A 26819-nucleotide genomic window follows, 5' to 3' on the forward strand; every position below is an offset into this window, starting at 1 on the left:
TCCCTATGACTATGACGTTTAGTTGCATATTCCTTAATATCATGTTTAAAGCCTGCTAAATATAATGATAATAGACTTGAACTTTGTACCTAACTGTTTTCCTACTACCTCCTGGTCTTCAGTCAATAAATTAGCTGACATCGCCCATCTGTGGCTGATCATAGTAATGGTCAGAAATGATGATGCCTTCTGGAATGCACCCTGTTTTCACCCTCTGACCCTCACTATGGGCTCGGCCATCAATTTGCTTTGGCTTATAAGATGTTGGATATGAAGTAAGTAGATGATTGGGAAGGAGAGCAGATTGCAGTTAGACGTAATATGTCCAGGGACTAGAGAGATGCTTCAGGGGTCAAGAGTGTATACTGCCAGTGCAGAGGACCCAAGTTTGGTTCCCAGCACCCATGTATGGTGGCCCACCACTGCCTGTAACTCCCGCTCCAGGGAATAGGCAACTGCCTTCTAAAATCTACAGGTACCTGAACTCACATATGCATTATACACCACTCCCCCCCCCACATATACATAACTTAAAAGAAAATAAATGTAAAACAAAAAAGAAAGAATATACTCAAAAGAATTGTAACATTACATTGTGACTATAGCTGATAATAATCTGGGTGGTCACTTTTCAGCTTCTCTTAGCAATTTCTTTGCAGTCCTTCCCTATTTCCTGCTTTCCCAGACTTTGCCCTTGAGAGAGGCTGGGGAGCCAGACCATGGCCATGAAAGGTTTCTAATAGCACCTGACAGAGACCAGGCCTTAGTTTTGGTTACTGGAGCTGGCTGGAGCTGAGCAAGCAGTTCTTAGGAAGACCACAACTCAGGGGCAACTATCAGCAGGCACCCCATAGCCTTCTGCTAGCTAAAGATAACTTTCCCTACCCTGCCACTGAAAAGTAAACTTTTTGTTTAAACCCATCAGTCAGTCCCTAGACTAATCGCTCCTCCCAGGAATTCCCCTAACCCTGCTTAAAAGGAGCCCTTGAGCTTCTCTGAGGATCGCCATTTGCCACCTTGTCAGATGGTTAGACCCCAACATGTTGGATATTTTTAACAAATGCTCTTGTTGGTTGCATATATGACTGGTGGTCTTTTATGGAACTTCTTGAGGACCCTAACACCCTCCAATCTCAAAGTTTTAGTTTACTATTGTACTCACACAATTCTAGGCACCAAGGTCTGTCCTGGCTACAATATACTGTTGTCAGGTTTGCAAATGTAATATATTTTTTAAAAGATGATCTCAAACACCCCCTTTCTGTGAAGCCTACTGTTGATAGGATTTTTAACTGTAAATGAACATCCAAGATTCTCTCCACGGTGGTTGTTGTTGTTGTTGCTTGCTTTGAGAAAGGATGTCACGTATCCTATGTTGGCCTCAAACTCATAATGTAGCCAAGGAGGACTTTGAACTCTTGGTCCTTCTCCTGACATGGTGAGTGCTAGGATTATGAGCATGTGCTAAGATGCCTGTTTTATGCAGAGATGGGGATCAAACCAGGGCTTCATACATGCCAGGCAAACGTTCTACCAACTGGGCTACAACTTTGCTAAAATTTCATCTGATAACTCTTTTGTTTCCCTGTGCACAACTTATTTAATCAAAATACACAGCTACACATGTAATTTATGCATTCCAGTCATATTTCAATTGGATATTTGCAAAGTTATGGACATAAGCAACTTTAGTCTTCTTATCTGGAGCACAGTAAGTACAATGATAAATGTCACAATAGAGACCACGCAGGTCATCTGATAACTCTTAAACAGAGTATAGTTGCAGCCAATCATCTTGCTTAGGGCTCCTTTGTTCCAGTGGGGTAGAAACCACAGCTTCCTAGCCAGGGAGCAGGTTTTCAGGTGCTGTCTGTACCTAATGTTTGGCAGCAGCGAGAGACAGCAACTGGTGATACCTGTGTCACAGTCCTCATGCAAGGATTCGGAATCAGGATCTCTGGCCCTGTAGGCATTAAGAGTTCTTGTGCGGGTCTAGGTCCTCATCAGTGGTCAGTGTTGACATTCCGGAGCCCGATCCGATCTCAGGCTCTTAAGATTGGACAGTTCTCTGGAACTCTTCTGAGGACGGCTTCCCGTTCTCTGGCTCTTTACCGCCTTCCATGACTCTTTAGTCTTGGCTTTCAATGCGTGCTCCCCGAACCATTTCTGATGTTCTTCTTAGCTTAGCTGCCTGTGAACTGTTCTGCCCTCAGCCAGCTCTCTGCCTGACTCCTGTGACTTAGCCTCCTCTGTTCGAACGGCTTGGGACACCTGCCTCTGCTGAGGACCCTTGGTGCATGCTGCCCATGCCGGGGATGGTCCGCTGCTGCCTGTCTGACACTCCACCGCCACCATTCTTTCTGACTCTGTTGCCCCTGTGTAACCAGCTAACCCTGCACTACTGAAAGTGAGCAAGAAAAGGCCACTAGGCAGAAGTCTTGGGGGCCGGGGGCTGTTGCTTCAAAATCAAGGGAAGCAGCATGGGTGAGTATCTCCCAGCTAAGGCCCTGAGTGATGTGAGCAGCCCCATTAAATGACCCAACGGGAGGCACAGGGTACATTTGAACCAATCACAGCCACTTCTTTGGACGAATGACAGCCTTGCCTCTTAGCACTGGTTATAACAGTCCCTCTGCTAGATCACCAGAGGAAGTACTTCTCTGGCATGGGATAAAATGGTAGAGGGTTCATCTAGAGTCATTTCAGGCTCACAGCAGGGAAAAAATATCTGGCATTAACTATTTCACACATTCCTAGCTGAGGCTGCACCTTCACCTTCAGGAGCTGAAGTGAACAGCCCAGTCCTCACGTAATTGTCTAGGGTAGCTGGTGCTGCCATAAAGGCAGCTGGCTGGCTGATAGATAGTTGGTCTTTTTGCACAAAGCAGTCAGGGCAGGAAGGCTGAGTCCAGTAGATGATAACTGGGGAGTCAAATTGTCCCACCTCAACATCTCTGCTTCTTTATGGGGAAGAGAAGAGCAGGGGTGCTTATGATGTAAACTTACAGAGCATAATTAACACTAAAAGTGATGTTAACAGATTTTAATAGTGGTTAACGCCGCCCTGGGAGAGCTGGGTCCCCTTATTTGACTCACAGAGAGTGGCTGTCAAACCTCTTATCTGTCGGAGTCCACTGGGGGGATGCAAGGATACAGCTGCTGAGCCTCGACCTTCAGGGATTCTGAGGAGTGGATCCCAGCCCAGCACGCATTTGCAGTCCGACCACTTCTCCAGTTCCCACTGTTGACCCAGGAACTCTGTCTAGAACAACTGCTTAGTTGCCGGATTTTCCCCCTGCAGGTTAAGTGACTAGAAGATAATTTTCAATAAATGCCACCACTGTCTTCATCAGTAAAAGTGAATAAGGGGCTTCTCTGTGGAGATGAGGATGATCTCAGGATCAGCAAGAAATAAAATAGGTTTCTCTCTGTATAGGGCCAGCTTCTGGTTCCCACAGGGCCTCTGTTTAGGATCTCTCTAGGGGCACTCTGGAGCTTGATTTATCTGTGTGTGTGTGTGTGTGTGTGTGTGTGTTTAAGATGCTGACTATAAAACGCAGCTATCTCAGAAACAAAACGCGACTCACATGCACACTTCTCTAAATTTTAGAAGTTCCCTTAAAGCAAGTCAAGAAAATGAAATAATTTTAATTATTTTACTTTTGCCAATATATCTAAGTCATCGATTTCACTTGTACTTATATTACTACGTAAAATATTAGTGAGGCCACTTATATTCTTTTATGTTTTGAAATTCTATATTTCAATTATAGCTAATATAATTAGCCACATGTAGCTAATAACTGTCTCAATGAAAAGGATGCTTGAAGCCAAAGTTTGGTCCTGACTACAGACTGGTCAGTAAAGACTTCCTGCCCCTCTTTGGTGGCAGACTTGGGCTAGTCCCCAGGCTAGCTGTACTCCGTGAGTTTTCCTTTTCCCCAGCTCATAGCTTTACCCCCACCTCCTCGGTCATTTCTCCACAGGAAAACATGGAAAGGAAACCTCCCCACCCCAAACAGCAAAGCCCTTAAAGAGACCCTCAGCTCCATCCAATACAAGGAACTTGGCAAAGTGGATATTTCTTGAAACTTTGCTCAAGGCAGGTTTTTTGAAACATATAAGCATTTTATTATGTGTCTGCCACACATTTACCACCATTTTGAAATTTCTTAGGTCTAAAAGTATCCTGTTACTCTGTTATCTCACATTTGATAATAAAACATTCTTCCTGACTATGTTGCTCTGTAAGATAGGAAAAGAAAAGGTGAGTGCTCTTTAAATTAGCTCCATTTTGATTTTCTCAGGGTACAGTTAGGCATAGGCCCCCAAAAGCAGTGAGAGCTGGGGTTGGTTTTTTTTTTTTTTTTTTTTAACGGAGAAGCTAGAAGGCCTGTGTGGGATGTTAAAGCCCTGAGCCGCTGTGATCGGGAATGATGTCCTGAGACATGGGTTAAATTTAACTTACATCATTAACCAGACAAATTTTAGGCTAAGATTTTAGGTGTAAACAATCTGACAAGGTGATTGGCAGCCTCTCATTACAGAGGCATAGTGATTAATTAACACAGAGCCTAATTAATTTTGTGAGGCAAGGAACAGTATTTCTTTGCAGTGAAAATCAATATTTAAATAGTTGAAGTCCCTGCTCATCCTTAATTTCACTAAGATATTTAACTTACTTTTTTTTCTCAGTTTTTTGAGATAGGGTTTTTCTGTGTAGCCCTGGCTTTCCTAGAACTTGATCTGTAGACCAGGCTGGCCTTGAACTCAGAGACCTGCCTCCTTCTACCTCTGAGTGCTGGGACTAAAGGCTTGAGCCACTGTGCCCAGTGTGACTTAGCGTTCTTAGTAAATGTTATTCGTTTCCACCTATCAAGGAAATTGGAGATTTACCATATTATGACTCAAGTTATTTTGGGCTCTGTCAGGTGTTAAGTGAAAACATTCATTTATTCTTATTTCAATTTTTAGAAAGATATTTATATCATTGCCTGGGTCGTCAGGATGTTAAATAATATCCTTAAAGCTGAAAGTGTATCTAAAAACCATAAAGATACCTACTTCTCTGCTTTTGGCAGGGGATGCATCACCGCTGTATCCAGGGTACATTCCTCACTGTTAGTCTGTAGAAATTAGAGTGACTTGTAAGGACTGACCAAAGGTGACATTTTTTGGCATTTGACACAGTAATTTTTACTGTGCAAAAACAAACAAACCAACAACACCCAACCCCAAGAATACAAGGTTTTCCTTAACTTGACAAAAAGAAAATTACTTTGGGGAACCAAACAGAGTTCAGAGTTGAAAATAGTCGGGGAGTTTCCCTTTGACTGGGAACAGGAGACAAGACCTGCCCAGGTGCTTAAGATGAAGAGAGAGAAATGAGGCAGCCATATGGAACATGTAAGCCCTCATCTCCATGAAGCAGATGGAGATGTCTTGCTAGCCAGGAAAAGATCTGTGAGTGTGGTACAGCACAGAGACCTGGGGGAGAAGTGGGTCTCATGAGCACATGCATCTTCATGACCAAAGTCAGTGAAGGCAAAGGCGCATCTTAGTTTTCCCTCTTTAATTTTCTGCTGAGAAGCAAATCTTAAAGGAGCCTAGAAGGGCAAGGTCAAAGATGGAAATAAATAGTACCATGCTGAATGGGCCAGACCCAGACTTGAGAAGGATGTCACTTCAGAAACTGGTTGCACATTTTCCTTCACTTACAACTCACTATAGTCTAATTTTCCCTCAGACAAAACTGTGCTTTATTTAAGCTTTAAAGTGTTTTTCTCTGTAGCAATGTAATAGTTACTTAGCTTTTAAGCAAGTATGTCTTTTGTCTTGGGTCTTTACAGCTGTAGAGCAGAAGGCAGGATCAGGTACTAGTGAGTCTAAAGCCAGAGTGAATCAGAGCTGCTCACCAGGGAAGAAGGTGAGTGTGAAGGAGCATTTCAGGGTCAGCGGAGGACAGGAGAGCCCTCGTGTCTGCTTCTGTTACCAGAGCCAGCCACAATGCTACACCAGGCTCCTGTGACAGTTCGGTATCATGTCATCTGCTCACAAAGAGGACAGTAGTTTGCTAGTAAAGGTAAGTGTGACTTTTGGTCACCATCTGTTCTAAAGAACAGGATGCAAACAGAAGTTCTTTCCCAATTTTAAACAGATTCACCTGTTTGAGCTTTCTTACATACTTTTCTTCTTTTTTTTAGTTTTAATGACTTATTTCAGAGAGGGTCATCAAAAGAGCACACAAACACAAACCATAAATAGGAACCCACAATTCACTCTAATGGATTGGCTTATTGAGCTTCTGATCAAACCCTTACGTATTCATTGCATCCCAAAATTGAAAAAGAAAAATGACATTTCGAAGCTTCTAAAGTTTAGTTTGAAGCTGTCTTTTTAAATTTTTTTTGCCATTTACTCTTCAGTTTTTTTCTGCCAATATTCCACTCCTAGATTATTTCATCCATTTCATATTTTCCATACACCAAGTAATTCGTAAATATCCAGTTTTGAAATCCAGACTCATATTTAACCCCTAATGGCTATATCCCTACAATTGGACATCTATTTGGTATTTTACATAAAAAATGATTTTTAAAAAAATCAATTTTCCCCTATAAACTGCTCTTTTTCAGTCATTTTCATCTTACAAATTCATTAATTCCTGGGTATATGTCATATACCCCATTATGGCTTAGAAAACTTTAGTGAACACAGAGAGGGAGCAGGAAGCAAGACAAGTAGGGACACTGGTTTAGGGTGGCATTTTCTTAAAATTAGAGCAATAAATATTGGTGATTTATCTCAGGGTTGGGCTGGGTGTTTTTCATGTTACAGCCTATAGTATTGTTGCTCGAATCTTAAATTGGTCTTTTTAATAAAAAAAAAAAAAAATGGGAGCCAGATATTGGGGTAAATGCTGAAAGGATAGGTATGGAGAGAGATGACAACCTTGTCTTGTTCCTGATTTTACTGGAAATGCTTTGAGTTCCTCTCCATTTTGGTTGATGTTAGCTGTAGGCATATGTATGTCCCTTGTGTCCCTAATCTCTCCAGGACCCTTATCATGAAATGGTGTTTATTTATGTATTTATCATCTAATGAGATGATCATGTGGTTTTTGTCTTTCATTCTGTTTGTATGGTGGGTTACCTTTGTTGATTTAAATATGTTGAACCATCCCTGCATCTCTGGGATGAAACTTACTTGATCATGGTGGATGATCTTGATGTTTCCTTGGATTCGATTTCCAATTATTTTATTGATAATTGTTCCAGCTACGTCAACAAAAGGAATTGGTCTGTAAATTTCTTTCTTTGTTGGGTCTTTATGTGGTTTAGGTACAGGGTAATTGTGGCCTCCTAAGAAGAATTGGGCAATGTTCCTTTTCTATTTTGTGTAGTAATTTGAGGAGTATTGGTGTTGATACTTCTTTGAAAGTCTGGTAGTATTCTGGGCCAAATCCATCTTACTCTGGGCTTTTTGTTATTGTTAATAGATTTTTAATTATTGCTTCTATTTTGCTAGAGATTATAGAGTTGTTTAAACTGCTTATCTGATCTTGATTTAATTTTGGCAGGTGGTATATATTAAGAAATGTATCCATTTCTCTAAGATTTTCCAATTTGATAGGGTACAGTTTTTAAATTATGTCCTTATGAAGCTCTAAGTTTCCTTGGGGCCTGTTACATCCCCTCTTTCACCTGTAATTTTATTAAATTGAATATTATCTCTCCATTTTAAAATTAATTTCACTAATGATTTATCATTCTTATTGATAGTCTCCAAGAATGAACTCATTGCATTCATTCTTTGTAGTTTTTGTTTGTTTCTGTTTTACTGATTTCAGTCCTGAGTTTGAGAATTTCTTGCCATATACTTCTTGTGGTCATTATTTCTTCTTTTTTCCCTAGAACTTTCAAGTGTGCTATTAAGTTAAAAATATGGGTCTGTCCAACTTTTATTTTAATGTAGGCACTTTATGTCACCTTGCCTCCTTCTTAGAACCTTCATTGTGTCCCACAGGTTTGGGTATGTTGTGGTTTCATTTTCAGTCCATTCTAAAATGTTTTCAATTTTCTTAATTTCGACCTTGACTCATTTTTCATTTCTTAGTGAGTTCTTCAGTTTCCATGAGTTTGTAAGCTTTCTGTTGTTTCTGATTTCTGGCTTTAATCCATGGTAAGCTTCCTGGCCTCTGGTGGAGATACATTGTACTGGATGTCATTGTGTTTTTACACTGGGATCTAGGTATCTGGATTTAAGATGGTTGTAATTCTAGGTGTTGATATCTGGTCTTGTCTTTGTTGGGTGGGTGTTCTATTGCTAGCTTTCCGTTGTCCTCTCTGGATCTTAGGAGTGTGTGGTGGTTGTGGGTTGCCTGGGAGCGAGTGCTTTTGAGTTCCTGCTACACGTGGTGTTTCTTGCTACTGGGGACTGACATGAAGGAATGGGGATAGTCTAGGGGTGTTGGGGGGAGTGCTGTGAGGGTCCACAGGAAGAAGGAAAGCTGTGCCTGTCCTCAAGGAGTGGAGGTAGAGAAGGAGAACTGGCCCTTTCAAGTGGTCTGTTGCAGGGCCAGGGATAAGACTGGAAAATTGGCAGTGGAGATAAGGAAGGAAAGTGAAGATATACTACCTGATTTCCAGGCCAGCATGGCCAGCGGGTTCCCAGGTAGAGAGTGCCTCCAGGTGTTGGTGGGTGACACAAAGAGATGATGTGAGGGAGGAAAGTTACTTCCTGGGAGGATCTGTAGAGTCCCCAGGGAATGGGGACAGAGAGGGAGGATGGACCCTGCAGGTCTAGAGTAAATAATCATTTTAATAAATACTTCCCTCACATTTTTGAAATGGTCAAATATTTTCTTCTTTAGTTTATTCACACAGACTATTATATGGTTGATTTTTAGTAACTATGTCAATCTTGCTGCCCTGGAGTAACTCTAACTTGATTGGGAAGTAGTTTTCCTTCTCTATGGACCCAGTTTCATAATATCATGTTACGGAATATGAAAGCCATTGGCCTGGCATTTCGCTTCTTTTAGTATTCTGGTTGCATTCTCTATAGCCTGATCATGAGTGCCAGGCCAGCTCCTAGCAACAGAACACAGCTGATAAAATCCATTTTTAGTCTCTGCTTTGGCTGACTGTGAAGTGTTAGACCTCAGGGCACTAATTCAGACACAGCTCTCTTTGGTGTCCCTGACCAGGAGGTTGTTCCAAGATGTAGTTGGTAGAGAGTCACTGTGCCTGGCACATTTTGTCACAGGATGAGCAATTCAAATTTCTGGTAGGGAAATGACTGCAAAATCATAATCACAGACCAGGAAATTGCCAAGAACAAAAATGGCCATTCGTTCTTCTATTAGACTCTGAAACAGAGGTCTGCATTAACATCTGTGGGAGTTTGAATAAGAATGACTGGCTCCCTAGGCTTGAATATTTGAATGCCTAGTAGAATTAGGAGGTGTGACCTTGGAGGAACTGGGTCTCTTGGAGTGGGGTTTGAGATGTCAAAAGCCAACTCCAGGCTCAGTGTCTTTCTGCCTGCTGCCTGCAGATCAGGAGGTAGGGCTCTCTGATATTTCTCCAGCACCATGTCTGCCTGCTGCAGCCATTCTCCCCACCATGATGATAAGGGACTAGGCCTCTGAAACTCTAAGCAAGCCTCCAATTAAATGTCTTCCTTTATAAGTTCCCTTGGTTGTGTTGTCTTCACAGCAATAGAATACTAACTAAGATAACATCCCAGAGTGTGAAATATGTCCCAATCTTCAACCACCTTTTCCTAGAAACACTGGTCTTTCTCCATTAGCTGGTGTTAAAGCCTTTTGTTTGACTGCTAGGATTTGTATAGGCAAAGCACAAAGGATTTGCTAAAGCATGAACTACCAATGGGGGGAACAATTCAAATTTCAACTAGCTTCCAGCAGAAATCATATATTTTCAAGAAATAGTGACGGGGTCAGGGGTAGAACAACATAGTTTTCACTGAGAACAGTAGGAATAAGACACTGACCGCTTAAGGTGCAGAAACTCCTCAAACGATTTCCGGAAAACAGGCTGGAACATCTCTGAAGAAGACATACAGGGAGGACAGCCCTGGGATAGTCCTTCATTTCCAAAATGTGTCAAATGTCTACTGTGGTTTGTTTTTGCCTGCCACCTAGCTCCCAAATAAGGGAGGCTTATTATTAATTAAAAATGGCTGGCCTTAACTTGGCTTATTTCTTGCCAACTTTTCTTAAGTGTCCCATCTGTCTTTTGCCTCAGGGCTTTTCCCTTTTCTTACTTCTGTAACCTTACTTTCACTCTTACTCTGTGACTGGCTGGGTGGCTGGATGGCTGGCCCCCGGAGTTCTCCTCCTTCTCTGGCTACTATTTTCCTGCCCAGATTTTTCCTATATAGTCTCTCTTTCTGTTAGCCCTGCCTAACCTTTCTCCTGCCTTGCTATTGGCTGTTCAGTTCTTTATTACACCATTAGGTGTTTTAGACAGGCACAATAACATAAATGCAATATAATCAAAAGTAACACACCTTAAAATAAAATTCCCCAACATTTGCCCCCCCCTTTTTTTTCTAAACAAAAATGAAACATTTTAACTTTAACATAGTAAGACTGATTGTCTAACACGGCAAGAACAATTATCAAGTAAAGATTACATTCACAGTGTACTGAATCCAATTCATTTGTGTCTGGTACATTTAAAGAAAAAACTCCATAATCTATCCTATCTTAGTAAATTCTGTCTAAGGAAAACTACAACTATAACTATCTAGTCTTCAACTCCATCAAAGGCCCCAGAAGGATATAATATTATTCAAGTAAACAAAAAGTACATTGCAAACAACTTCCAAAATCTCTAGAAATGATGGAGATAGCTAACTGCCTGGACAGTCACCCAAAGTTCCTCTGCAATGCTGGGGCATCCATCTTCAACCTACAGGCCCATAGTATCTGGCAAACTTTTCAATGAAGCAGAAAAATTGAAAGACTGTCCCACCTATTTTGGCAAAGTTTGTTAATCACTTTCCTCTGTGTCCTTCAGAATGTCTAGAAGTTTCTTCTGTGAAGCAGGAACCCTGAAGGACCATTGTGCGTTGTTTTGGCAAAGTTCAGTGATCACTTTCCTGTGAGTCCTGCAATCAGTTTATGCAACATAGTGTCAATCAATCCAAGCAAGAGCAGTTTTTGCCCAAATGGCTAGCCTTGCCACATTGAAAGCAAACTCCATAGGAGTTTCTTCTATGCCCATCATCTCTGAAGTAAAGTGGTGCTGCCAGGGGCATATGTGCCTCATTGTCATGAAAAGCCTCAAGTTAACTACACATTTTAAATGCCATATTCTGTAGGTCTTTGGAAGATTTGAAGACCATATATCTATCTAAAATATATCTCTGTATGAATCTGGAAAACATACTAACATATCTACAATTTTGATTGTTATAAATGACTAATCACTAACCTATGTTTCCTGATTATCCTATACTTTATAATAATAGCTTTCAAAAACTAGTACTTCACCCCACATTTCCAAATGAACTGCATTGGTACAATACCTCAAACAAAAATAGAAACATACATACAATATGTTGTAACAAAAATAACCTTAAATTTTTATCAATATACAAAAATCCCTTAAAGGAGTAGAAACATGTACACACTGTAACAAAAAATAACTTTAAATTTGTATTAATATTCTATATTTCCCTAGGTGATAACAAATATTCACAACCCATCAAATAACCAAAAACTACCCACACCCCCTAACTCTTGGGAATGTGGGCATAGTTTTCTTTAAACTGCTTCCTGCTGGCTGTGGATGATGGCATCTTTAGGGGTCCCTGAGAAAATTTTGAGATAATGACCAAGCCATGGGAAGACCAGCAGTAACTTTTGTTGATAGATATCATCTGCCAAGATTCAGGAGGTCTCTCCTGATCAAACCTGATCCATATTATTCCTGAAGGAATCCACAACATCTTGTCTCCTGTGGGAACAAAACTCTAAAGCATTTTTACTTCCATTTGACAAATTTGACATATAAACACAACACAATATAAAAAAACACAATATATATATATATATAATATATATATATATATATTTAAAAAATTGGGCCATTCCTAAAGTATACAGACTGGTTTATTTCATCAGCCCCTCTTTCAATCCCATGTCTGTTAGCAGCTGTTGTTTGCTCATTAATAATCAAAAAATTCAAAATCAACACAATATTATATGGATCCAGACTCCCTGTGTGTTATCCACCTTACATGGCTTTTTTATTTGTTATTACTTTTACTCTCTCTTTAAAGACTTTATTTTTAAACTATTTATTTCTACAACTGTCTATACTCATATTTTTTTCTTTTTTAAGCCTACTCACACTTGAACCTGTTTAGAGGTTTTTCCATCTGGACCTCTTTATGAGACAGGATTTCTCTGTGTAGTTTTTGGTGCCTGACCAGGCTGGCCTTGAACTCACAGAGATCTGTCTGGCTCTGCCTCCCTAATGCTGGGATTAAAGGCCTATGCCACCACTGCCTGGCATAGACCTCTTTTACTGCATATTTTTAGCCCCCCCCTTTTTTTTTTACTTCATGGGCAAACTTTAGACTGCTAAGCTACATCTAGATCCTTCCTGCGTGGCTCTTGGCTGGTTCTACCCACTTCTGGGCTAGTGAAAGCCAGGTCTAAATTTCATGGCTTGGTCAGAGCTTCCTGACTGAGAACTGCATTCAACCTTCCTAGAGTTCTAGAATGCCGATGCTTGTGCTATGGCAGGAATTTTTACTTAGTTTTTTTGTTCCTATTTAATGTACTGGCTGCTCAAGGCCTCATTGCCTGGCAGAAACTCTTAAAGGAGCCATATTTTTTTTTCTTAAGCTCTCTTAGGCACTGTGGAAATTCAAGCCCCACAATGGGCACCAAAATGTTGTTGGTTGCTTCTTCTACTTTTTTGGGGAGCCCCCCCCACCCTGCTCCCACATAAATACACGGAGGCTTTTTCTTACTTATGAATCCTTAGCCTTAGCTTGGCTTGTTTCTTGCCAGCTTTTCTTCACTTTAAATTAACCCGTTTGTCTTTTGTCTCTGGGCTTTTACCTTTCTCTGTTTTTGTATACCTTTCTTTCTTACTTCATTGCTGTTTTTGTAGCTGGGTGGCTGACCCTGATGCCCCCTCCTTCTCTCACTCCTAGATCGTTCCTCTCCTCCCAGATTTCTCCCTCTATTAACTCTTTCTACCTGAAAGCCCTGTCTATCTTTTCTCCTGCCTCACTATTAGCCATTCAGTTCTTTATTAGACCACCAGGTGTTTTACACAGGCAAAGGAACACAGCTTCATAGAGTTAAACAAATGCGATATAAGCGAAAGTAACACACCTTAAAATAATATTCCCCAACAGCCTACTGCCCACAAGCCCTAGCTTCTATTAGATAAAGTCCCTTTCCTTTACCTTCCATTGTTATGTTTGGGCAAGAAGAGTTATTTGAACTATTTGAACTAAGTTCTTGACAACAACTCTTTCAAGTCCAAACACACATTTGTGATAGTTCCCTTATTTGGCAGTTTTCACTTTTCTTCTTCTTCTTCTTCTCTTCTTCTTCTTCTTCTTCTTCTTCTTCTTCTTCTTCTTCTTCTTCTTCTTCTTCTTCCTCTTCCTCTTCTTCTTCTTCTTCCTCTTCTCCTCCTCCTCCTCCTCCTTTTCCTCCTCCTCCTTATTATTATTATTGGGCCACAAGCAAATAAATTTAGTCAGGAACATGCAAAGGAGTATTGGTACAGGTTATGGCTGTCTCTTTTATTGGAGGCAAAGCCATCACAGAATATTCCTTGGGTGAAGGGAGAAGAGGAAATGGGTATGGGGTGTGCCACAGATTCCTGCCCAACCCAAGGGCAAGCTCCTTGGCCTCACTCCTTGGCTATTTGCTTTGTGCTGGAGGCATGAGTCATGGTGCTTTCCATCTGGAGTGTCTATTCTAAGAGCCATTGTCCCTGTTGACTTTTTCTCTAACAGAGGGTACCGCCACATAGTCTTAGAGAGAGGGTAACATACACTCATTTCAATGGCAGTCAATTTATAATGTGAACTGAAGTTCTCAAGAACAAAAGCTATGCCTACTTAAGCACATTACAAAGTTGATTGATTAGAACATAAGTGATTGAGGTGAATTGGAATGTTACAGGTTCATACACAAGTTATCTTGAATTATCTTAGCCTCTCTACTAAATGTGACATAATGTCCTTGTGACTACTATATAAACTCTTCTGGAATGCACAAATAGATCCATATCTTTCCCAAAGTCTAAAGATAAGAATGTCATCAGATGATGCCTGATGTCCCCAATTTTCTGTAACCCAGTTACCTGGTGTTTCCAGCAATGTATTTAAAAACTGTTTTGATCCATGACTGTCTTTGCTCTATCACCATATTGGAACGTAGAGCTATTGGAGTAGCTTGTTGTTGGAGTAACTTGACTCGGTCTTTCCAGGACACACCCTCTCCTATTTGGTTTCAGAATACACTACTGGCATCTTTGAATTGAGGGCTGGTCTTCCTTTTTTTTTTGTTTTTGGTGGCATGGGGGGAAATCTACAATAGTACAGTTCCTTTAAAAGGAGATCTGCAGCAAAAAGCTCCCCAACTCTAAAGTGGAAAACTCGGGTTTCATCAGAGCCTCTCCTAGGATCAGTACTGAGAAGAACAGGAACAATCCAGCACTGAGAAGCCAGAGCCCAATTGACAGGAAAGCATGAGGACCAGAGTTCTAAATCCCAGAAGTCACACAAAAGCCAGGCTAGCGTGGTGGCCACCTGTAATCCCAGCACGAAATGTTCAAAGACAGGATCCCCAGGGCAAGCTAAGGAGTAGATCTATATATCCTAGTTAGTTGAGAGATTCTGCCTCAATAAACTAGAGAGTTCAAGGAAGGTACACAGTGTCAGCTTTGTGCCCTTTCACGAGCATGCACACGAATGTACATGCACTCACAAACACAACCAAAACAAAAACAAAAAGAAAAACAAAAGAGGGTTGAGTTCCAGAATCTGTAGGGATCCATTCTATTGCAGCAGAAGTAAAGAACACACGTGCTGTTGAAGTGCTGCTGAAATCCTCCGCAGGGGTAAAGACAACAACAGGAGAGCATATGAACAAACGGTAATAGAGACAGTAGTCGTGAGCTTTGTTGGCTCTAAGTGTAGCCAACAAACTGTTTAACACTCCTCCCTGTAGCCTGACTCTGAGCTTTGCATCCCTCCTCCAGACAATCTCTGGGGAAAGTATTTAAAGTTGACATTTCAGCTGTCAGTTCCAAAACACAACTCTCAAGTCCAAGAGACTAAGAGGTGACTTTATTTGACAGACAAATATAAGTGACCATAGCTCAGCAACACAAATCTAGGCTCCTCTAAATTCTGTGTTTCAATGTGGTAGTGATTATATCAAGTTCTTACTGTAATCGAACAAGTGTTAAAACACATTGGTGGGGCTGGAGAGATGGTTCATCAGTTAAGAGCACATTCTGCTCTTTTAGAGCACCAAGAGTTGCATTCCAGCATAATCCCCAGAAGACTTCCAACCTCTATCTCCAGCTCCAGGGATCTAGTGCTTCCTTCTGGTCTCTGAGGGCACTGCACTCATGTATCCATACAGAGATGTGTACACATAGACATAATCCATTTTCTTACAAAATAAAATATTTAAAATACATTGCTAAGAACGTCAGGCAGGCAGGTTACAGTAAATCAGGGAGGTCTCTGCTACAGGCCTCAGATGTTACCTGACAACATTCCTAACCTGGGGGTTGGTGGAAGCTAGAGGGCTGTTGACAGATTTTAAAGAGATTTACCTACTAATACAAGGAGGGATGGTGGGTCACAGATGTGAGCAAGGAACGATTATTAAGAGGGATAAAGATAGGTCCAGATGATTTGACTCTGTGATTTGGCGGTCCCTCTTTTCATAAACATGCAGATTTTAATCAGTCAGCCTTGTAGAAACTTTAACACAGAGAAGGCTCACAGTGCAGAGGTAAGTGACATTTAGTACTCTAGCTATGGTCAAGCTAGGTGAAAGCCGAAATCATCAGCATAAGAAAGCCCATAGAAAGCAGAAGTTACTAAGTTCAAACAGCTATATATACCAGAGTATTTTGAAATGACATTTCTGGTAGGATATCAGCTTTGTGTCTGTATGGCATGGTTGTGATGATGGTTTGTTTGTTTTTGTGGTGCTGGAATCAAATGCAGGCCTTGTGTGTACGAAGCAGCTACCTTACCCTTGACATGCATCCATAGCTTTGTACTTCTGGTTTTGTTAAGAACGCAGCAAATACTGATACCTAGAGGTCACACTCAGCTGGTTGCATTGTGGTTAGCAATTTTTTGATTGCTTAACCAGTCGGTACATATTTCGAATATCACTCTTGGTTATGTCATGGTTTCTGCATCTATGATGTGAAAGGAGTCATATAAAAGACTTACCTGTTCATACAGACTTGTATATACAGATGGACATGCTTATTGTTCCTAAATACTTGCTATGTGTTTTGCCCATGAGCTTATAACAATGATGAGGGCTTCAGTTCCTGTAATGATTCTTTCCATCTTTTCTTCACAGAGATGGACTAAAAAAAAATTAAAAAATAAAAAAATTAAGATGTGAGTGAAGCAAACATTTGCAGGACCTTCTTCCTATTACTCCACCCCTGTTTTACCTGCAGCTTGAGTCCTATATCACAGGTAGACTAGTCTAATGGTTAACTCTGAGACTGCATGCCCAGAAAAGTGTGGATTTAGGAAAGTACACAGAATCTTACTTTTCTATCTGATTTTGCAGATTTCTTCAGGGACATTGTCTTAATCCACTCTGACTGCAATAACAAAATGCCGTAGGTCTATATTTAACTGGCTGAATAATCAATTTCGTTTCTCACATTTTAAAGACTTGGAAGTTCAAAGATTGAAGCCCACACAGATGTGATATGTGATACCCTCTTCCTCCTTTGTGTCCTTTCTCTGCTGTGTCCTCAAATTACAGATTCCTTCTCTCCTGTTTTTCCAAGGATACCAAACTCACAGGGCCCAAGACCTAACTGCTTAAGAAAGATCTCATGTTTGAACATGTATTTATTTTTACTTTATTTGCATTGGTGTTTTGCCTGCCTACATGTCTGTGTGAGGATGCCAGATCCCCTGGAGCTGGAATTACAGACAGTTGTGAGCTTCAATGTGGGTGCTAGAAATTGAACCCGGGTTCTCTGAAAGAGCAGCCAGTACAGTGTCTTAACCACTGAGCCATCTCTATGGCCCTGAAAATTCTCATTTTTAAATGGCCATGGTCATTTGAGATTCAGTGTGGGGGGGCAGGGGGATAAGATTTACTCTATTAGCAAATCTAATAACACTTAAATATAAAGTCACAGAGCAGTTGTAAAGTAGGAAGACAGTCACCTCTGTGGGCTGTTCATTATGTTTACCTGGCACATCCTGGGTCAGTGCAGGAATAGAGTTACTGTTGTGAGGAGGATTCTGGCCAGACAGAGGGGTGGAGAGAGCCTTGTCAGCAAGGTGGCACCAAAAGCTGAGTGAAAGCCAAGCTGAGGGGAGGAAGTATGATGTTTGAGGAACAGGCCAGCAAAAGCAAACAGGAGCAATCCAAAGCCAAATAGCAAATGGTTGGTAGCATCTGAACTCCTGTGTTTAAGCCAGGAATAAACATCCGTGGCTATCTTTGGATCATGAGTTTTCCACAAGCACATGCGTACGAGGTTTAACAGAGTCCCATGGATTAGTGAACAGAGCATTACCTGAGAAGCTATCATCTTAAGAGTATCATTTTTAGGTTTTCAATCTCTTGCTCTTTCTTGCCAAAGATAATTTCATTAGTTTGTTTTATTTTAAAATTAACTAACTAGTTAATTAATTCGGTGTGTATGCATGTATGTATGTAAATATATGTGTACTGAGCATGTCTGTCTGTGCAGGTCAGAAAACAGCTGTTCAGACTCATTTATCTCCTGCCGTCTTGTGGGATCTGGGACTGAATTTATGTGGAAAGAACTGCAAACAGTTACCTCTCTTCTCTGAACTACCTCACTGGTCTTCCTTAATATAAGGCTTCATTTTATAAGGGTGCCTTTATAAGGCTTCGTTTCATTATTGAAAATTACTGTTTCTTTGGCTTTAATAAAAATATCAAGTTCTGAAAAAAAAAAAAAGCTATCAACTTTCACTTTTCCAATTGGGCCATAATCCACACACATGAATTTGTTGAGAAAATGCCACTTCCTTCCTTCAGATATGTTGGGTTCAAAGGGAAATTTGGAAAAGCCTTTTGATATTGCGGGGTTAGGCAGCAGTTTTTTATATCCTGTTAAATGTGAGAGGAGTGAAGAAAGAAGTGTTGTTGTTTGGTCTTGTGTCTTTGTTTTTGCTTTTCCTCAAAGGCCTAAACATTTGTAAACTTTCGAAGGGACATAGAAAAATAACTAAAATGGTCTCCCATAAAATAAATATACAGGTCCATACTGATGTAACGGATTGCACAGATACGTGAGAGATAAGGGGAAAAAAAGCCTTAAATAGTAATGTCTGGATACTACAGGAAGTAGAGCTCAATCTCCCTTTCACTTGGAGTAAAATGAATTGGGTGATTTCAATACAAAGAAGACAGTGTAAGAAGAGAAAAATAGTAACTCAGCGGAGACACCTAGCCTAGCCTTGACTTTAATCACGGAATCAAGGTCAACATTGCCAGTGATGTGCTGTTGCCATCATCTTGAGCACGAGAGGGGACTGGTCCCTGTGGTTTTCTTCCTCGTACACACATAGCCACGTGTGAAAGACACCTGACGGACAGGTGGGATACTTACATAAACCTCACTGGTGTACCTCAAATCGCCAAAGCTCTTCGAAACAAGGAAGGACTAAGAAACTGTCACAGACCAGCAGAGTCAAGGTGAACTATACTAATGCCATGTAGCATTTTGAATGGGATCTGGGGGTGGGGGTAAAAGGTATTAGCTAAAAAACTAGTGACATTTGCAGAAAGTTTGAGGTTTGCTACTAGTAATGGACATTGTTAACTTCACAGTTTCAACACACCCACCTCTGTGAAAGTGTGTACCTTGGGGGCACTGGCTGAGGGGTCAAGGGAATTTTTCCTCCTGATTTTTCAACTGTTCGGTTTCAGATCATCCCCAAATAAAGTTTTATTAAAACACACACACACACACACACACACACACACACACACACACACACACACACACGAAATGAGTTTGTGTACTTAGGTGCAAATAGTTCTTCATCAGCTAGGGCCCCTCCTCTAGGGCCTCTCTCCTGGGACAGGCCCCTTAGGGCGTGGTCCGCACGTCCCAGGCTTTGGAGAGCAGAGGCTCCTCCCACGGGGCCCGCCCAGCACCGGACTCTGCCCTGGACGCCCTACCTAACTGAGCACTGGCTGCCCACAGTCGCCAAACTGCACCAGCTGGGGACCGACCTTGGGCTCATCCCGGATCTCCCCGAGCTGCAGCAGGCGGGGCCGTGCACTGAGCGCCTTCCAAGGTAGGCGAGCCCCATACAGCTGTGGCCGCACCAGAGGCGCACCAGGTGTGTGTGTGTGGGGGGGGGTGACGCCAGGTGACCTTGGAGCGGGTCACCCAGTGGAGCTTTGAGCCCTGGGACGGTTCCTGGAAAGGAGGGAAGAGGTCTTGAAGAGGTGAGGAGGGTGTTTCTTGGAACCTCAGTTCTGGGCGCTCGAATTCCCTGGCCCGAAGTTTCAAGGAGAGAGAAAGTTGCCTTTCTCCTACAAAGGAATCCACCCCAGGGCACACACACCTGCTTGTTTATTTAGGGTGTTGTTAGTCAGTCCCTTAGTCAGAACTCCGGAGACACGGGCTGTCTGCCTGTTTCAGCGATCCTGTAGAAAACGCTGATTCCACTGGCGCGGCCGTTTCTGCTTCCGCGATTTTTAGCAGCAGAGATGAGCAAAGGTATCAGCTGTTAGCGCCGAGTGGCGAAGCTGCAGGTGCAGCAAGGGGACAGCCCACTGCTGAGCAGTTTCGTGCTGTTCGGTCTAGATTTTAGACGGGCCTGGGCAGCGTTGCCAGCGAGCAAAATCACCTACAGAGGCAGTTCGGGTGCTAGGATCACCGTGGGTGTGAATTTTCAGCCTCTTTCAGGAGGAAAAAAAAAAAAAAAAAAAAAAAAAGTGAACATAAACTTCAGAGCATAGCGCATGCCTCCAGCCCCAGGACATAATAATGTTCCACCGTCAGTCACCTCACAGCTGTTTTCCTGGAAGCGAGCCTCCTGCCCCCTTCCGTTTGTGCTATATAAAGGTTAGCTGAATTAGATGATACTTTGGCAAACAGAAAGTTGAGGAATGACAAAAGGTGGTGTAGCCTCCTGATGTTACCCCTGTGCCATTAAATATTCAGCTCTACTGAAGACTGGTTTTCCAGAAACTTGAGCTGGGCCAAGTGTCAGGTGGCCGTGCACAATTGGTGCTCTTGTTCTGTGGTTCTGAGGTGCCCCTCTCCCTCTGTCTCTCCATGTAGAGGGAGGGGGAAGGGAAGGGAGAGGGGAAGAGAGACCATGCGTTGTGTCTCAGGCAGGTAAGAACACTGTGTGACTGCTCAACTCCATAACTAATGAAAAGAGGTCGCATGTCCTAGGACCCACACAGACAGACAAGGTCTTAAGATTCGTAATTTGTTCATTTCAAAATAAATTGATCCTCTGTCCTAGCCAGAAAGAGACTTTGAAATAAACACAGGCACTGTTCAAGACTTACTAATAGGAGCCACAACCCGAATAAATCCACATAATATCATTTTTTGAGCTTGGCTATTTCAAATGTGCTCCAACAGTGGACTTGGGGTGTAATGCACCTTTTGGCCAAAATGCTTTAAAAAAAAATGTAAGTTAGATTTGACCGAAGCTGTAAAAATATTTACTTCAGAAAATTGCTGATGAGAGAAAAGATGTTGAAGAGAATTGAAGTGATTAAACTTGTAGGTTCATGTATTTTGAACTGAGACAGGTGCATCCAATTTAGATGACCATTTGTTGATTGAAACATTTCAAATCAACAAACATGCGCTACAAACGACTCATGGATTGATTCAGGTTGTAGTCACCCAACAGTATCTTGTGTTTGATTAATTTATAACCTGTTCAAATAAACTTACATTTTGTGAAGCACGAAATCTGCCCTCTACATGGGTTTGGGAAACAAACGTTAGTAGGCTTCTTTATTTACATTCAGCTTTAGAAAACACTTGAAGCAATTGTGAGTTTGTGGACCAGATCACACATTCTTTAGGTGTTCCTGCCTGGCACCATATTCCATGTTGAAGGCACAGGAAGACACATTCCTGTCTGGTTATACAATAATGGATCCCTCCAGGGCATTGTACGATCAGATATCAGGAAGAATACCAACAGCAGCCTGTCAATTTTGACATGGATATGAGAAACTTCCTTCTGAAAGAAGTTTTCCTCACTCATAACTAAATCTACAATGTAGAGAACTCCATGCTATTTTGTCCAGTGCTGTTTTATTTCCTGTATTTGGGGAAAACTTAGAAACTATAGATTCTTGGTTTAATATTACTCACATGGAACTATTGAGCCTAAAATGTCAAATGTGAGTGTCTTAAAGAATAACTAAAGATTAAATGTGTTGCATTGGGTAGCAGTGATTCTGGAGAGAAATGTGAGCAAAAATTTTTAAATTTAAGAAAAACTTATTCACATAATTATTTTCCCCTTTAAATTAGAAAAAAAATAGCAACAATTATTACAATTTCCCATAGTGGGCAAATCAGATATGTTCAAGTTATTCTTGCCTTTATTCGGTTTCTTTGAAAACAGATTTGTTGGAGGTGAAATCAAAATACTCTGAAACATATCTGATTTCCTGCAGTGCAGGGGATCAAACTCAGGACCTAGTGCACACTTGGAAAACACAGGTACAAGCTAAGCTACATCCCCAGGCAATTTTTGATATCAACATTACAAATATATCATCTCATTCCTGTTAAACAGCGGAATTTTCTGTCTGAAACTGTCTAGGAAATCAAATAATCTTGTCCCAGTGTTGCAAAAGCAGTGAGTGGCTTTTGGGAATAACTTAGGATTCAGGAAACTGATTTCTCTCTAGGCCCCCATTTACCTTGCTGTGTGCTTTGACAAGGAACGCCTTTGGAGGAGGGTGATGCATGATGATTAAGGCTTTTCTGTCCTTGAGCTAAAACTCTTGTAAAGAGTCCCCAGGTTCTGAGATCCAGGGAGAAGACAATGTCTCCATGAGTGCCTTTCTGTCACTGCTCAAAGTTCCCACTGTAGAAAACATGAACAGTAAGATAGCATGAGGTCTTCTTTGGGGGGGGCAACTTAGAATGCAAGAAATTTTTAAGAAAGCCTAATTTGAGGACAAGATAACCTGAATCAAATAATATTATTTTCTGTATTGAATATGTTCTCACATACAGCTCGACTTTTCTGTTTGAAATGTCAAAGGAGCCTTCTGAAGGTCCTGTGAGAGACCCTGACTGTTCGAGCCTAGTCAGGCCTTTTGTTTTTCCCACCTTGATAAAGGTTTCCAATACCACAAAACAGAAGCTCTGGAAAAGCTTTGCAGTGGCAATCTTATTCCAAATCCCCCCTAAGTAGTCTGTTCCCCATCCAGGATTCCATCTTCATCCTTTCCCCTGCCACACACTTCAGGAATTAGTGTGGAAGCGTCCCTCATGCTGTGTGGCTCCACCAAGAGGAAGAACTCCATAGACATTGAGCTGTGAGTGCCTACTGATTATTTTCCTTGAGTTCATCTATGTTGTTAAGATTGACAGCAGGAAGTCCATACTGTCAACACCAGGCATCTATCTGCCCCTCTCTAGTATCTTTCCATTATCACTTGAGTCTAGGTAGAATGGTGTTTTGGGAGAACCAGGCATCTTCATTGTACAGAAAGGATCACAAATGGTAGCAGAAAGAACGGTCTTGGCCGCTTCAGACTCTGAACAGATTTCGTAGTCATTGCTTCAATAATCTGCATGTAAAGGGACTCAAGAAAACCATTCAGAAGGGTCAGGTATTTTAGTGCCGCAAGAGGAGTTGAAGGTTCATGAGTCAAATTTAGATCTTGTTGCAAATACTCATCTATTTCTTACGCATTTCTTCCTGCTCTTTTATGTTAGTACTCATGATTAACTTTATTTTTTTTCCCTTATATTGAAAATAGATATTTCTCAAACAATATATTCTGATTACAATTTCCCCTCCCTATGCCTCCCAGTTCCTCCTCCCCGTCATCCCATCCGGATCCACACCCTTTTGTTTCTCTTTAGAAAACAAACAGACATCTAAGAAATAATACTGAAAGAAAGGAAAATAAAATAAAAACAGAAGAAAAAGCACAAGACACACAAATAAACACAGAGATGCACATGTTCATACACATAGGAATCCCATAAAAACACAAAAGTGGAAGTCATAATATATATGCAAAGGACCTGTAGGGTTAAAAAAGACAAAAAGCCCTGATAAAACATTATGAGATAAAGAACCTCCAAAGATGCCACTGAGTTAGTTTTCTAGCCATCTGCTGCTGGGCATGGGACTTACTTAAGGGTGGTTTGTTTACCCATGAGACTCCCCTAGAGAAAACTAATTTTTCATTTGCAAGTGATTATCAAATAGAGATAGCTTTTGAGTTATGGGTGGAAATCAGTGTCCGTCTACCTCTCTTATTTCTAGGAGCCCATCAGAGGCAGATGAGTGCAGGCCCTGTTCATGATGCCACAGCCTCTGTGAGTTCATAGGTGTGCTGTGTCCAGAAGGCCTTGTTTCCTTGGTGTCCTCCATCCCCTCGGGCTCTTATACTCTTTCCACATCCTCTTCCAAAGAGATCTCTGAGCATTTGGGGGGTGAGGGTGGCTACTGTAGTAGGATTGCTGGACTCCAGTGGAGACATATTGTCCTAGCCGTTATTTGCGTTTTTAGGCTGATGTCTAGGCATCTGAGTTTAGGATGATTGTAATTCTAGGTGCCGATTACCTGGTCTTGTTTTTGTTGCGTGGGTATTTTGTTCCTTGCTTTCTTTTGCCTTCTCTTGTTCTTAGGAGAGTGTGGAGCTGTGGGTTCCCTGGTAGGGAATGCTTCTGGGATACTGCCAAGTGGTGGCTACTGGGAGTATGGATATAATGTCTTTCTGGGTATTGGGAGCTGACACTCAAGAATGGATGGGATAGAAGGGGCTGAGGGGATCCTCTGGAGGGAGAAAAGCAGAGTTGGCCACTGGAATCTGGGTAGACCCCTGGAGTGGGGACAGAGAAGGAGGAGAGGCCACGTAGGTGGTCTGTTACAGAGCTGTGGATGAGATGGGGTGATCCAGGGATTGATTACATGGTTCCCTGGCTGAATTGGACCAGAGGGTTTCCAGGAATGTCAGCGGGAGTTGAGGAATGGGGTGGCGAGAAGGGCTATAGTGTGATCCTCTGGCGATGAGTGCCACGAAGGGGAGGCCTCAGCAGGCAGTATGCTACAGAGCTGGGGATGAGACTGGGGGATTGAATTTGGAGGAGAGGAGGAAGAGTGAAAATCACCTCACTGCTTCCCTGGTCAGTGTGTCCAGTGGGTAGCCAGGGAAAATCGGTGATGAACTGTCTTGATCCTCTTAGAAGGCTCTTGTTGTCTCTGTTATCACAGCATGTCACAGCACAATGTGAAACAGTTTTGTCGTGACTTTGACCCCTGTTTTCCATAGCCTTTTCATAGTCAGCCTTTCCCGCACTCCCAGACCAGAAGCCGTAGATCTGTATCCATGGGCATTTGACCAGGACTATACAGAACAAGGCATGAAATTCCATCCTGTGGAGCAGTTCTTTACCCCCTAACAGTCATGCCACTATTCCACCAGTGAGCTCATTGGTAATTGCACCATGCAGGATCCAGCCCTGAGCAAGACTATTGCTGTCTTCTCTCTTCCTGTAGCCTACATAGCACCTTCTGGCTCTATGAAAGCAAGAGGTGGGAGGTGTCCTGGCTGGTTTAATATTGATTACTTATTTCTCTGTGTTCAGAAGTCAAGTGTGTGGTGTGTTCAAGAATAGGGCCTTACCATGCAATTATGATGGGTTACAAAGGGTAATGACAAATGACAACAGCCTGTCTTGTTTTGGTGATCCCTGGGGTCTCCCTGACCAATACCAATGCTAATTCCATTCAAAATCTTTTTTTTAAATTTTTTTTTAAGTTGTGTTTTGAAATTGGTTTCCTGAGTACAGGGTTTTCATTCATCCTCACTTTTGGTTAACTCACTTTCCACTCCCTCCTTCCCTCCATTCTCCAGCTTCCATTCTTGCTTAATCCTGTTGTGGGTTTTTTTTTACTGTTTTTTTTTTTTTGGGGGGGTGCCACCCAGCTCCCAAATAAACCACACATAGAGGCTTATTTTACTTATGAATGCCCGGCCTTAGTTTGGCTTAGTTTCTTGCCAGCTTATCTTAACTTATCCCATCTATCTTTTGCCTCTGGGCTTTTCCAATTCTCTTACTTCTATAAATCTTACTCTATTCCATGGCTGGCTGTGTAGCTGAGTGGTTGACTCCTGGAGTCCTCCTCCTTTTCTGGCTCCTAGCTAGCTTTTTCCCCCCAGATTTCTCCCTCTATCTATTCTCTCTGCCTGCCAGCCCCGCCTATCCTTTTTCCTGCCTTGCTATTGGCTGTTCAGCTCTTTACTAGACCATCATGTGTTTTACACAGGCACAGTAACGCAGCTTCACAGAGTTAAACAAATGCAACATAGTCAAAAGTAACACACCTTAGAATAATATTCTACAACATAATTCTATAGCTCTTGGTATTCCCCCCTCTTCTTTCATTTCACGTGTCTTCTACCATCCCTTCAGCTGGTGTTTTTGGGTTGGGTTGTGAGATAGTAACTTCTGTGTGGCTTTTCACACCACCTTCCTTCAGTTAACCCTCCTCTTTCCTGCTTTTCCCTGTACTGAACAAAAATAATCCAATTAAAAATGGGCTGTGTCTTAATACAAGGGCAGGTGCTTAGTCTTACTTAGACTTGATATGCCATGTTTTGTTGATATCCATGGGAAGCCTGCCCTTTCTGAATAGAAATGGAGGACTGGATGGGGGAGGGGATAGGGAGGTTTGGGAGAGATAGGGAGGAGAGGAGGAAGGGGAAACTGCTGTCAGAAAGTAAAGGAGAAAGAGAGGAGAGAGAGAGAGAAGAAGAGGAGGAGGAGGAGGAGGAGGAGGAGGAGGAGGAGGAGAAGAAGAAGAAGAAGAAGAAGAAGAAGAAGAAGAAGAAGAAGAAGAAGAAGAAGAAGAAGAAGAAGAATGGAAATGGGCTGTGGAACTGAACAAAAACTTCTCAAGAGAAGAAATGTAAATGCAAATGGCAAGGACACACTAAGAGTTCTCAGTATCCTCAGCCATCAGGGAACAGAAAAGTAAAACTGCTCTGGAATTCTTCTTCCCTCAAGTTGGAATGGCCGTCATCAGGAGTACAAGTGTCAGCAAGTGCTGGTGTGGAGGCAGGGGAAGGGGGAACTCATGTGGTGTGGGTGGGACCATGAACTAGTGCAGGCACTTTGGAAATCAATCTGGAGGTGTCTCAGAAACCAAGAACGAGAACAGCCATGTGGCCTAGTGATACCAACCTTGGCTATGTACCCAGCAGACTTCGTAACCTGCTACAGATATGCTTCATCCCATGTCCATCGCTGTTGTATTCACAATCGCTCAGAAATGGAACCAACTAGATGTTCATCAACAGGCAGATG

The 26819-nt window shown here is 41.9% G+C and overlaps 1 protein-coding gene across 1 annotated transcript in view; it reads left to right on the forward strand.

Moving 5' to 3' along the window:
- The first annotated feature begins 19415 nt into the window (after positions 1-19415).
- The window catches only part of Ccdc68 (coiled-coil domain containing 68), a 57042-nt gene continuing 49638 nt past the window's right edge, over positions 19416-26819 (forward strand). Inside the window, exon 1 of the mRNA XM_028864701.2 lies at positions 19416-19572. The gene's annotated coding sequence lies outside the window, so the exon portion shown is untranslated. The remainder of the gene's footprint in view (positions 19573-26819) is intronic.

This window comes from Peromyscus leucopus, chromosome 19 (genome assembly GCF_004664715.2).
Source record: "Peromyscus leucopus breed LL Stock chromosome 19, UCI_PerLeu_2.1, whole genome shotgun sequence".
NCBI lineage: Eukaryota > Metazoa > Chordata > Mammalia > Rodentia > Cricetidae > Peromyscus > Peromyscus leucopus.